Source organism: Mustela nivalis (genome assembly GCF_964662115.1).
Source record: "Mustela nivalis genome assembly, chromosome: 9".
NCBI lineage: Eukaryota > Metazoa > Chordata > Mammalia > Carnivora > Mustelidae > Mustela > Mustela nivalis.
This window is the reverse complement of record NC_139028.1, coordinates 9314418-9328445: the sequence shown is the minus strand read 5'-3', so window position 1 is coordinate 9328445 and position 14028 is coordinate 9314418. Positions and strand designations below refer to the sequence as shown.

At 44.7% G+C, this 14028-nt stretch overlaps 1 long non-coding RNA gene across 1 annotated transcript in view; it reads left to right on the top strand.

Annotated features, from left to right (window-relative positions):
• Window positions 1-9479, top strand: part of LOC309841125 — a 29978-nt gene extending 20499 nt beyond the window's left edge. Inside the window, exons 3-5 of the long non-coding RNA XR_014298956.1 lie at window positions 4978-5080; window positions 7943-8131; window positions 9366-9479. This is a non-coding gene — a long non-coding RNA (uncharacterized lncRNA). The remainder of the gene's footprint in view (window positions 1-4977; window positions 5081-7942; window positions 8132-9365) is intronic.
• Window positions 9480-14028: the final 4549 nt, after the last annotated feature.

The window sequence follows — 14028 nt, the reverse complement described above, 5'->3', positions numbered from 1 at the left end:
GCTAACAGACACAAGGAAAAATGTTCATCATCATTAGCCACCAAGGAGAGTTAAATCAAAACTGCATTGAGATACCACCTTGCAAGAGTTAGAATAGCCAAAATCAACAAGACAATAAACAACAAGTGTTGGAGAGGATATGGAGAAAGGGGAACGCTCTTACACTGTTGGTGGGAGCACAAGTTGGTGCAACCACTTTGGAAAACAGTGTGAAGATTCCTTAAGAAATTAAAAATAGAGGGGCGCCTGGGTGGCTCAGTGGTTTGGGCTGCTGCCTTCGGCTCGGGTCCTGATCTCAGGGTCCTGGGATCGAGCCCCGCATAGGGCTCTCTGCTTCGCAGGAAGCCTGCTTCCCTCTCTCTCTCTCTCTCTCTGCCTGCCTCTCTGCCTACTTGTGATCTCTGTCTGTCAAATAAATAAATAAAATCTTAAAAAAAAAAAGAAAAAAAAATAAATTAAAAATAGAGAAGTCGAAGCTAATGCATTTTATTTATTTGATACATGTAGGTTCCTAGAGTCAACATGAAGATGGCCTGTTTCATTTCGGTGGTAGAAACCAAAATGCTCCAATTGGCAGCTACTCCAAGATTCAGTAGTGGAGAGGTTGGACCCTCCAGTAGAGAAGACCTTGCCTGTTTATCACACCATCAAGGAGCCTGAAGTTCTTATCGGGAGAATCCGTGGTGAGGAGGAGAAGGTACTAGATCCAGGGAAGTCTGAGTTTGAGTCCTAGCTCTACTCTTTATTCCCTGTGTAATTCGGATTGAGTCACTGAAAATTCCTGGGTCTCGTTGTCTCTTCTCCAAAGTGAAGATAAAACTTTTCCTATCAGCCTCGGCCCTTGTGTGAATAAATGACCAAACCAAGTGAAAATACCTGATCATCAACATATAGATGAAGACATGGTGACTCTCACTCTGGCTCATTAATTTATCCGCTAAATCAAAAAGCCTATAGTTTACCTTTCCATGGGTTCTCTGGACAACACAGGTTTGTCAAGCGCTCAAGGCTGATTTCTTCCTGTGTGAGGTTTATAGAAGTTTCACCAAGGAGTTCTCGGTTCTCGGCAAAAGAAGTTGGGAGCTCAACAATCCTTGCAGACTCTCTTGATTCCTCAGTAGTGCACATTTCCCACTATTCCCCGCCCCATCTCATCTCCCTCTGGATTCTCTGGTTACAGCTGTTTAACCATGTGACTCAAGTAGGATCTGTCATATGGATTGAAGAGATGGGCACCTGTGACAAACACTGGGTCTCCGAATCATTCCATGCAATGTGTCAAATATGAACCAAGTTTCTCTTGTTTGCAAATAAAATGACCCCCTCACTATGTATACCAAGTTGCAATCACAGGTTTTGTTGTTTACAATACATTTGAGTGGGATCTTACCAGCTGTTTTTGAGCCAAGTATGATCATTAAATACATAACCCTGACATTGTGTTTATCAAAAGGTGACGTTTATGTCCTCTTCTTTGGTATCTTGGGGGGTTTCCGGAGACTTCTTTGGTATCCTGGTGGGCTTCTGATTGTTCCAGCCAATAAAGTATGGCAAAAGTGGTGCCATGTGACTCCTGAAGCTGCCCACAAAGGGTTATGTATCTCCTACTCAGTCTTGTGGAGCACGGGCTATGGGGGAGGCTGGAAATCCTGTAAGAAGTCTGGTCATCCTGAGAGCACCAGGCTTCCTGGAGAGGCTCTCTGTGGGTGTTCTGGTCAACAGTCCCCTCTCCGTCCCCAGCTGACACCTAGCAATATCTGCCGGTCCTGCGAGTGAGCCACCCTGGCGCCCAGCCCAGACTAGCCTTTCAAGGGTGGAAGTCCCCATGACAACGGGCTTCCACCACCCAAAAGGCTAAGTGAGAACTGCCCAGCCAAGCTTCTTCCAAATTCCTGACCAACGTATCTTGAGAAAGAGAGGGAAAAAAGTTGTTTTAAACTCCTGCATTTTGGCACAAATTCTTACACCGCAAGAGTAACTGTGCAACAAGTCACTTAAAAATTTTGAAGCTCAGCTTGCCTGGGTGGTTCAGTTGGTTAAGCATCTGACTCTTGATTTCGGCTCAGGTCATGATCTCACTGGGATGGAGCGCAGTGTTGGGCTCTGTGCTCAGCAGGGAATCTGCTTGAGATACTTTCTCTATCTCTCTCTCTCTTTCCCTCTGACCTTCCCACCTCTAAAAAATAAATACATCTTTTAAAAAATGTGAGGCTCTGGGAGATTCTCTATAACCCAGGATTGCTGTGAGACATTAAGGACCCAGTGTCTGGAAGTGCCTCACAGCGTGTCTGTGCATCAGTGACTCCTCAACTCTTCTCTCTGCCATCCTTCCATTCAGGGACAGGATCTTGGTTTAAAAAAAAAAAATCTAGAGGCTATAGATAGTTTGCTAATATTATTTTTTCTTTTGGCCCCATTAACCCAGTGGCTGTGGATTCCCAGAGAACTCCGGGTCAGTCATGAGTCTGAGGCATACTTGGAGCTTTTCTTCATTGGGGTCCTTTATTCAGAACTTCCTCTTTAGTGCTCACAAGTTCTTAGTGATAGTCATGTTCATGTTAATTTTCTGTCTCCTGTAGCTCCTCAATGAGTTACTTAACAGTAGGGACAGTCTTTGGTAGAATACTCTTTTAGCTCCATAAGTAGATCAGCAAGTTGTAAATCCTTCTTGAAGTTCAGGACCACTTGTTTGAATTTTCAATGGTAGGAGACAAACCATGTGCTTTATGAGAGTCAAGAACATAAGGATTCACTCGTTGTGCCCAGTGTTTTCTTATTCTACTAGCTGGTAGATTATTATTATTATTTCATTGTCTTCATGATAGTAGATGAAGCTATCATGATTTCTCTTTGCTTTCAACTTAAAAAGTTTTCAAGATTTCTGGGGAGAAAACCACATTGGCCAGGGAAACGGACAATAATCAGAGCAACAATCCCTCTTTCTCAAGTCATAAATCCCAGTTATAAAAAAGAGAAAGAAAAAAATTATGTAGAAGTAGACTAAGGTAATGCCACATCTCCCAGCTGCCTCGGACTCTTAGACCTTTTGAGAAACTTGAGGTATTTCATCATGGGTGAGGGTTTTGGGACTCTATTTGTGGAATTTATTTTTCATGGTCCAATGATGAAAATAACACTAAGTTCCACAAATAGATTTCAAGTGGGTCAAGCGTTTCAGTTTGGAAAGTTAATCTCCTGAGCGGTGAGTTCCATCCAAGCCTGGGAGGGCTTAGGACAAGGACGTGTAAGAGCAAAGCAGCCAAGTCCTGCTCAGTCCTGGTCCTTGTGCCACCAAGTGGGACTTGAGGGGTTGGAGGGGAGAGGACTGGGAGGGATTTGCGTTGTGGCCCTTCTTTCTGTAACTGCCCCCAGAAGCTATGGGGTCAGCACACCCTTACATAACGGGTCTTAATGGAAGACTCCTGACTCCAGTTCTTTTCCTCACGGACATGGTTGGGTGTCTTCATAGGTCCTGGGGAGAGAAGTGCCCCAGCAGGTGTGTGGCCCCGTGAGGTGTGGAGTCGCAGGGTGGGTGGAGTGACATAGCACTTGGTCTCCCTGTTGGGAGACACACTCTGTCCTTCCCTCCAGGTCGTCCCGTAACTCCGTGCTGTAGACTAAATGCTCTCTCCTCTCCTGCCCTCCGTGGATTTGAAGCCAAACATGATTTCACATAGAGTTCTCAGGTCATTGGTTAAGTCACCCTCTGGACGGCTACGTTAAGAAGCCCCTGTCCCTTAATGTTTCCAGGAACTCTAACCTATGAAGCACGTGGAATGCCTCACCAAACAACATGGAATCCTTACCAACTAGTATTTTCCCCACCAACACAATCTACTTTATTTATGGCTCCTTAACAAAATACAACAGAGCTTATTTAATGGGCAGAATTCTAAGAAGGCGCCGGCCCCATATGCCTGGATGATCCCTTTCCCTTGAGAGTGGGCAGGCCTGTGAATGGGAGGGGCTGACACTCCTGTGCCCACTTACTCATCCTCGGCCTCTGAGCGAACCAAAATGAAGATTATTCCGGTGGTCCTGACCTCATCAGGCAAGCCCTTTCTGAAGTCAGAAAAAGTGTAATAATGTAAGAGACATTCAGTGTGAGGGGGTTCTCTGTCATGGACTTTGACCTTGAAGGGGACTCCTCGTGGGTGGGAGTGAGCCCCAGCTGAAGCTAGCAGGGAATCGAACCTTGTGGAGAATCTGAGTGGGCTGGAAAGGAATCCTTCCCTAGTGAAGCCTCTGGAGGGGAAGGCAGGCGAGGAATCAGCCCGTAGTGCTTGGGCTTGGGACAGACAGGACTGTGAGATTAGAAATGTCTGTTATTTAAAACCACTAAACTTATGGTAACTTGTTAGACATTGGAGAAAGTAAATACAGGCACTCATCCATGTGCCGAACATTGTAGTAAAGATACGCCCTGTATTATCTCATTTAATTCCTGTAACAATCCTCAACAGCGTCACTATATCCACTGTTAGAACGGGAAAACAGGAGCTTGGCTCAATGGACCAAAGCAGCAAAGGTTGCTTCCTCAAATCCTGCAAATGTCCCCCTCCCTGTATTTGAATCTGTGAGACTCCCCCAAGCCATGTCCTTCCCTCGGCATTGCTGTGTCTGTCCTCACAGTTTTGATGCTGATGCCCTGTGGAAGTATTTTATGCTGAACCCATTGGGTTATAGGTACGAGCGTCTGTGGATGCAAACTGCCATTCAATTGTGCTCTTGAAGAATCTAACTCAGCCTTGAGTATTAAAATTATTAAGTTAAAGTCTTTCACAAAATGCAAGTCCTTCCTTCCTTTTTAAAAGATGAAGAGTGTGCATGAGGGCACCGGCTCTGAGCTCCCACCGCGTCCTGCCCACGCTCGCGCTACCTTCCCCGGACCCCTCCCCCACCCCCCGAGAGGCTTTATTGACTTGCTTTATTGGCTTTATTACTGAGTTCGTACCTAATCTCCAATCTCCCTCCCAGGCCAAGAAAACAAAACACTGCTGGATCTGCGGCTTGAAGCTTAAAAGCGAGTCGGCGTGCTGCTGGACTCCTTCCGACCCAGCACCTCAGACCAGGTGAGCGGGTGAGTGTTTTCCTTGTGACAACTTCTTCACCTTGTAGCCAAGCTCCTTGTATTGAATCACGATCTGGTCCCATCATGCATTCCTGCAAGGAATTGCTCTATATTTAGAACTGCCAGAAACCCGATCTTTCCCCCTCCAAACACAAGATGGCTAGAGAGGTTAAGTAAATGTGCCCTTGCTCCCACACGGGAGAACAGAAAAGGCAGAGTGAAAATTGCAGACAGAATTGGAAGACAGAGTGGAGGGCAGGGTTCCGTTGTGGGCAAGAACTGGAATATGAAGGCAAGATGGAAAATGACATTACACCGAAATGAAGGGAAAAGCTCAGACAAAATTGAGAAATATAAAACCACTTTCCCCCAAACAATGAGTAAGGAAGAAAATTCAGGGCAGGCCACAAGTGCATAAGACCTAGCAGCAGGGGCTCAGGGAACCCAGGAGGATTTGACACTCTTGAGTTTTAAGTCTCTGCAGCGAGGGTCTGACAGAGGCTTTGTAGGAAGAAGCTGAAACGTCGCTGGCCCCTGTCCAAGATTACTGGTGCTGCAGGAGTCAAATCATCAGAAATTTGGGAAAATCAGATGGAGGCCATGAAAAGTATGGCAAGGATAATGTAATATTGAATGTTCGACAGGCTGTCGAACGGATTTAATCCTAACAGAAATCTTCTGATACTCTTGCTATTATTGTGCCCATTTTAGAGACTGGCATGTTGAGGCACTGAGAACTGAAGTAGTTTGCTGAAGGGGAGGGCAGGGACAGGGGGGTGAGGAGACCGGGGCGGCAGGAGTGCAGGACACAAACGGAAGAAGAGGGAGAAGGCACCGAGGCGAGACGAGGTTCTGAGGGACGCAGGGGCCGTGGCAAGAATGGCGGCGGCTTTCCTGCTGAGTGAGAGGGGAAAGCCCGGTGGCTCTGAACGGAGCAATGATGCAGTTGGACCCACATTTAAAAATCGTTCTTCTGGCTGCGACGGTGAGAAGCAATGATGGAACGGGCTGGGGGCAGGATCTGCCTCCCCGCGGGGAGGGCCTGGGGGAGGCGTGGTGGCCTGACGGATGCCTGGCACTGGCTCTGTTCCATGGGGCCCCTGCTCTCCCCTTACTCAGCGTGGAGAGGGCGAGGTCCGCGACGGTCCGCACAGTCACACTGTGCCTCCTTCGTGACAGTGTCCTCTGGGGGCTCAGTCTGGGGGAGTGGCTTCTGTGTACACTCGGGCAAGCTCCTGCTCAACCCATGATACGAACATGACACTGGCTGGTTTACAAAGCGATTTCATGTGAACTGTTTGGGAAACAGCCCAGGAAGGTAAGGGTGTTCGTCTCGTACTCCTCCTGCCACTGGACGGGAGAGGGGACAGACACGTGAATGCGCAGGTGAGCCTGTCCAGTGTCCCAGGGACTGGGGACTTTGGTGGGAAAGTGAGCCCATGGCCATGCTCTGGGCTCCCCCATGGGAGGGACGCCTGCTTCCCATAAATACCACACATGGTGCTCAGCCTTTCCGTCAGGCGCCTTCAAAGTTCTACTGTGATAAAAGTGGCAAATCACTGTAGAGAAGATGAGCGAAGATGAAGGAAAACCAAATAAACTAAGATCTCATACAGTCAGGTTGCAACAAAGGCTTTCCGTTTATAAGACGGTTTTAAGGCTCGACACAGAAGAGCCTTTTGAGAATGAGTTCAAAGCGTTTCCTCTGCTCACCGCAGCTCCAAGAATCAGCAAAGCATCCACATCTATTAGCTTTGATTCCCAAGTCATGAAAACCCCTCATTGTTTTTTCTTTTTGTTCCATAGGAAGTGTCATTAGCTCAGCCTTTATAAGCTTTTTTGCAAGTTAAATAGATGATCTCCCCTCTAATGACACGGCTAAGATGAAGGGGAGGTACCCAGCGTGGGCACAAAATTTAGGGGATAGGGCATTCAGAAACTGGCAACCAAAATAAATAATATTTTCATGCGATATTTTCAGATATCAAAATGCCCCAACTTCCATCCTGAACAAAACCTCAGAACTCGAAATGCAGGCAGTTATCAGGATGAGTGACTTCTCCTTTTGCTTTAGGCTTCAAGGAAGTGGTGTTCCCCTCTGATGTTTTATGCAGCAATATTCTCTGTGCATTTCGTGTTCCGTACAAGCCAGGGGTTGTTTCTCAGGCATCGGGCTCAAAGAGGAGACAGTGCGAGCGTTGCATCTTGTAAGGCCTCTTGGACACAACACAATTTGGCTTTAATTGGTTACATCTCCCCGAAGCATTTTAAAATGCAGCCTGTCATGGTCTTAAATCTCCAGCTTGTAGAGGAGCCCCCCCGTCGGCACAACCTCCTTGTTGCCCAGGCAGCAGGGCATTCTGCCAACTCAGGGGTCTGCCCGGCCCCTCCTGGCAGGTGCCCTCCGTGTTGGAAGGGGAGGCTGGTGATCCAGGCGTGATCATAAGGAGACTTTCACATAAGCACGCGCAGGCAGCAGTCACACAGTCAGCACGAAGCTCTGACTATGAAGCTGTTGTTATACTTTGCACGATGGCTTGAGCCATTAATTAGAGGATGGTTTTCCTCTTGAGATGCTGCTGATTAAAATATATGTACACTCTGTTGGAAAACAACTTCAGGGCGGATGGGAAAATAGTGAAGAGAGATCTCCAATAAATACCTTTGAAAGAAAGGGCATTTTCGTGAAGAGGAAAAGACTTGTCTTCTTGCCCTGCTGGGAGCCGAGTCTCCCAGAGCCCTTTTGTGGTTGGCTGGGCCGGCTTTGCTTAAAGATAAAAGAGATGAAGAATGGAGTGAATCAGCCAAACTCTTCCATAGCTAACAATCAGAATTTTCTTCGGAGTTGACTTTCTTCTTTTGTAATCACAGACACGCGATTCCAGGTGCTTCCATGAACTACGCATGGCATTCTCCCTGTAAACAGGGGGAAGGACAGGCCTTACCGGTTACAGAACCCGCACGCTCACCAGTTTCACTGACCCTGTGCGCATCTGTGGACCCCTGCAGCATGAGGGAGCTGGGCCTTTTTGGTCTTTGAAAATGGACTAAAAGCTATAGGTAGGTCAGACCTTCGTGGGGGCCAGTGTAGGAGGTGTGGGAGCATCAGTTCAAGACTTCAGGAAGGATCTTGGAGCCTGGAACATGGCCCATCCTGCCTTCTCCTAGCCTGGGCCATGATCTTGGATGTGGACTCTGAGGACCAGTGGCATTAATAGCCCCCGCGAGCTCCTCAGACTGTACATTCTCAGACCTGTTGAGTCCGCGTCCACACTGGGACTAGATCCAGGGAATTCTGATCCACAGGCAAGTCTGAGAAGCACTGGTATAAGATCATGGTGTTCACCAGCCTGGGCTTTCAAGACCATCCTTGTGGGCGGGAGGAAATATTACAAGAGTGGCCTGATGACCAGCCCCTGGACTTAAATGTGGACTCACAGGCACAGACTGCGACTTAGATGTGGACTCACAGATGGGAGCCCTTACAAATGTGACAGACCTTCTCAGCAAGAAGGAGCATGCCGGGGTGGGTGGGTGCATGGACATGGATCTTCAATAAAAGAGAGACTTCGTTGTAGATCAGCCATTCTCAGATCTCTAGGAATTTTAGTGAAGGACATCCACATCAGTGAGGTTCAGTGGAGGTCAAGGCTGGGAGATGCTGAGGACTGAGTAGCTGGGAAGGAGAAAGATGGAAACCATCCTTTGGTGTCTATGGACTGGGCCATGCAAGACTCGGCAGGTGACGGTCCCTACTGGTCTGGTGTCACAGAGCCCTCTGGGTGGCTCATAGCTGCTGCCTTGTTGACCGTTTTCACATTTTTTCTAGCCAGATCCTTAAGCTCTTGGGTCGATTTTGCAACATACAAGTCAACATGGGTCTCTGACAAGCAAGAGCAGTGGTTTCCACTACGGAGCGTCTGCTTTATATCAGATGCCGTCCCAATGACTTGGAGTATCTCTTTAACCCACCTGACCCCCGAAGGAGGCATTTTCTCATTTTAGAAATGAGGAACTTGAGACACGGGCGCTGCTATTTCAAATTTTGCCCCAAACCATTGGATTTGTCCTAATTTGTTTGAATGAGTAGGTGACGGTTCTTGCTGGTGCCTGTCCTGAGGGAGACCCGTCTTCTCCTTCAGTTGACCTCCAGCCACCATCTTCACTCATCTTTGTCATCTGTCCCCTGACCAGTGACTGGCCACATCTTGCCACTCCCTGCCTCATGGGTTCTTTTGAATATAGTCTTTGCTTACCTCTACTGTACTGAGGCAGACCACCTCTCTCCCCACAGAATATTTCATGGGTTATTTGTTCTACCATAAAGACCTGCTTCCTCTTGGGAGAATGACTCCCTGGCTAAGGAGAACTGGAAGGTCTGGATGTCTTCCTTCTCTCCATGACCACCATTCAGGTAAGAAGCTTCTCTCATCTCCTGCTAAAAATTTATCAGCCCAGGTATACAGAACTTTGGAACTGAAATGATCCCTAATGTAGGAAAAGGGAAGTTTCTTTTAAGCAGCAAGTCAGTCCCCCATTAGGATCAACACTCGTGTCCCTTCACCTGCTAAGGCAGGTTCATTCTTGAAGATCTAGGGTCTTCTAATCCTGGAATAACCTAGGGGGGTATGTCTCCAAGTTTCCCCCACAAGATGGTGTAAGGTAGTGCATCAGCACAGGAGAGAGAGAAGGGGTCTGGGAGCCTGCATCTCCAAAAGGACAGGAAACAAATGAGAAAGTCATTTTAGGCCTGGACTTTAATCTTTAAAAAAGCATGCAAAGTGTGACTACTCTAGAATAATGTTTCTTTGTTTTACCGTAAACACCCTTTGAATTTCATACCAGATTAAATCACCTAAATGTTTGCCTCCAAGGTTCTGGGTGAAGTGAAATCTCCTGGTGGACATGACGTGTTTATTTTGCGGCATTTGGTATCCCCAGTATGTTGCCATGTGGCCCCCTGGACAGCCCAGTGCTCAGATAGTATGGTCCCCTGATGGTTTTGCTGAATAACTATTATAGGGAACAGGACAGTCATTCAGAAAAAGACAAGTGTCTAAACACTCGCCTTACAAAACACTTAAAAAGAGTGGTGGTAATTATAGCTGCTGTGTGGCCCTGTAATCTAGCATCGATTTCCAACAAGCACCCAAATGAGCCAGAATTGGAATCCATGTCACTAAAGCAGATGTTCTTGGTGAGTGGCTGACCCTCCCTGTGACCACTCTGGACACATGGGGCACCTGGGGGGCTCAGTCGGTTAACGTCTGCCTTCAGCTCAGGTCATGATCTCAGGGTCCTGGGATCGAGCCCCGCATCGGGCTCCCTGCTCAGTGGGAAGCCTGCTTCTCCCTCTCCCTCTCCCTCTACCTGTTGCTCCCCCTGCTTGTGCTCTCTCTCTCTATCAACTAAATAAACAGAATTATAACAACAACAACAACAAAGAAACCTCTTTCAGTACCTTCTTATCCCTGATTTTTTGAGAAACATCATAATGAGATCTCGTTGCCAATATCCCATGAAGAAAACTTTTTTCCACCTTATTCAGTCATGAGGAAAAGCCATTGAGTCTGCTAGGTAGGGGTTCTACTAAGTAATCTTAAAATAAAAAATAAGTGCATCCACATAACTTTACCATTTTACCACAAATCTTCTTTTCCAAAGGAGCAAATCTTGTCCTATGAGAGGAAGTTTGGAACCAGGGCTTAGGGACCATCCGTTATCTCATCATGAAGCACAGTGATATCCAGCAGACTTCATTAGCTGCGCCACTGAGCCTTGGGACCCTCGTGATTCTCATTGATGAAGCTATCTTTGGTTCTGAAAGATTTTGCCAAGTAAATGCCTTTGGCTCAAGGCATTTAAATAATTTTAGCTTCAGAATTAATGAAAAGATTACTGAAAACATCCTGACAGTAATTTGGAAGACAATCTGCACATCTATTTCTCTTTGGAAGAATAGTAATTTTTAAGCTGAATCCATCTTAGATCCTAATTTCAAGCGTCAGACAGTGAAAGGACTGGTGAATTTGAGAAAGAGAAATTGAAAACAAAACCTCAAGAAATAAGTCAGAGTATCTTAATGGTATAAAATAAATAAGACAAAGAGATATAGAAATTTCCTTAATTCATAATATAGTTCTCTGGAGACTTGGTTGTTATTGTGGAAATCAGCCACATTTACTATTTTAGGTTGTTATGAGAATACTTCCCTTCACTTATTTTGAAATATATCCTACTAAAAAAAGTATATATAAACATATGTCCAGTTTAAAGAGTAACATTGAAGCAAACATGTACCTACTCACCAGGCACCAATGGGAAGAAAACATTATTTGTTACCTTGATATCTGTTCTGTCATTGCCAGGATCAATGTCAGTGAGCTTATCCCATATATTTTTTTCTAGAATTTTTATTTCTTTTAATTTTTTTTTAAGATTTTATTTGTTTATCCGACAGAGAGAAAGATCACAAGCAGACAGAGAGGGAGGCAGAGAGAGAGAGGGAGAAGCAGGCTCCCCGCCGAGCAGAGAGCCTGAGGCGGGGCTCGATTCCAGGACCCCGAGATCATGACCTGAGCCGAAGGCAGAAGCCCAAACCACTGAGCCACCCAGGGGCTGCATCTTCTAGAATTTTTAATGATTTCAGGTCTTAGGAGTCCCCTCTCAATTTTAACACAGTTCTGTGGTGGGGTTTAGGGTGAGTGTGCATTCTGGTCTTTCCTATCCATCTCGGTATGGGTACTTTCCCAGCTGTCTGATATGTAGGGTCACTCAAGTAATTTCTGGATTTCTGTCAGAAGAAATTGACCCGTGCATAACCATACATTTTGTGTATCCATGGGAGAAGGGAATGCTGGAAGCATTCTGTGTCACTGTTTTGGTGTGATCCTCTTACTAATTTCTAGTGGCTCTAGTAGTTGTATATTATAGGCACGAGTCCTTTATTGATGAGTTGTGTGGCACTGTGGCTTCCATTCTCACTTCCATGATATCTTTTGATGGACACAAGGATTTTGGTTTTGGGGAAGTTGACCTATTAGTACTTTCCTTAATGAATTATGGTTTTAGGCTTTTAGGTGGAAACCCTTCTCTACGCAGCCCAGAAAAATACTCTCCAATGTTTCCTTTAAAAGTTTTAAAGTTTCAACTTTGACATTTAAGTTATTAATCGGGTGAGAATGAACAACTTCCAGATACGTGAGTTTTCTGTTCTCACTTCATTGATTAATTTGGGTAACTTGTATCCAATACTTCGCCATCCAAATTGACATAAGTTTATAATTTCTGATATTTGAGGTGCCGTATTCTCCCAAGGTGTTCATCCTTTTGGATAGTCTCAGTTCTTTGCTCCTTCTTTTTTTAATTTAATTTTATTCCTTTTCAGTGTCCCAAAATTCATTGTTTATGCACCATACCCGGTGCCTCATGCAATCTGTACCTTCCTTAATACTCACCACCAGGCTCACCCATCCCCCCCACCCCCTTTCACCCCAAAACTGTCAGTTTGTTTCTCAGAGTCCACAGTCTGTCATGGTTCATCTCCCCCTCCAATTTCCCCCAACTCTCTGCTCTTTCGTGTAAAATTTTGAATCATCTTATTGATAACTCTTCAAAATTTGACATTTTTAAGACTGAATCTTCTTACCCATGAATGTGAAGTATTGTTAGGCTTATTATATATCGTTCAATGTTTTTCTTTAAAGTTTTATGATTTTCTGTCTAGAGAAATCACACATCTTTGTTTTAGTCTTTGATTTGCTAATTTTACTGCTTTTATAAATGATGTGTGTGTTGGGAGTCCCCAAGACCTCCCTCATATTTGATGACTCTCTAGAAGTTCTTACAAACCTTAGAAGCTGTGGTGTTCATGATATGGTATATTATAGCAAAAAAAAAACCCCAAAATTAGCAAAAAAGACACATGGGGCAAAAACCAGGTGCAGCCAGGTTTTTGAGAATTCCCTTCCAGTAGAAAGTATTCACACTAAGGCACACACACAAAACCCAATTCCGAAAAAAAGCATAAAAGGCATGTATAACATAGTGAAACATGTAATATGTGTGTAACTGGAGACCCAGAAGGAGGAGAGGAAGAGAATAGGGAAGAAATAATATTTAAAGAAATCATAGCCAAAGATTTCCCAAAACATTTGCAAAACCAGCATGCCAAATGAAGATGGTCTGAAGACCCTATGCAAGATAGGTAAAAACTAATTCCTCTCTGACTTATCATAGTAAACGCGCTAAACTCCAAAAAGGACAAAATCTTTAAAGAATCCAGAAAAAAATACATTAATTTCAAATAACAATGAAATACTGAGAGCTGAATTCTACACAGACACACACACACACACACACACGCACATGCGCGCGCACGATAGAAGTTAAGAGACCTAAAGATCATAAAAGATGTATTGTCTTTCTCAAATTGATATACTTTAGTCCTAATTTTTTTTAAAAAGCCCGAAATAAGTCTGTAAATATTTTGTTTCATATTTTCACATATATGTTTGTGGATGGCATTATTCTGAAATTTTTCATTTTTTGATTATCTTATCTGCAAGAGTTATCAAGTTTAAAAATAGCCTCCTTAGAAGTTCCTTTTTTTTTTCTGTTAACTGAAATTGTTTCTGTACAGTTGGTCTCAACCTTTTGACACACATTTGATAGAATTTTCTGTGCACCTACATCTGGTTTTCTATGTATAGTTGGCTTTTAAATTATGTTCTTTTAAATATTAAAGAGATCTTTAATATTCATGGGACAATTGAAGTTTTCTGTGACTCTAAATGGCACCTACACATCTTATATTTAATTCTCATTATCATTTAGTTCCAAGTATTTTCTATGTTTCATTATAATTTATTCTTGGCTTTAGGAGATATTTAAAAGTTTGCTTTTCAACTTGAATTGGGAGAATTAATGCTGTTAAAATGTTGATACTACCACATCTA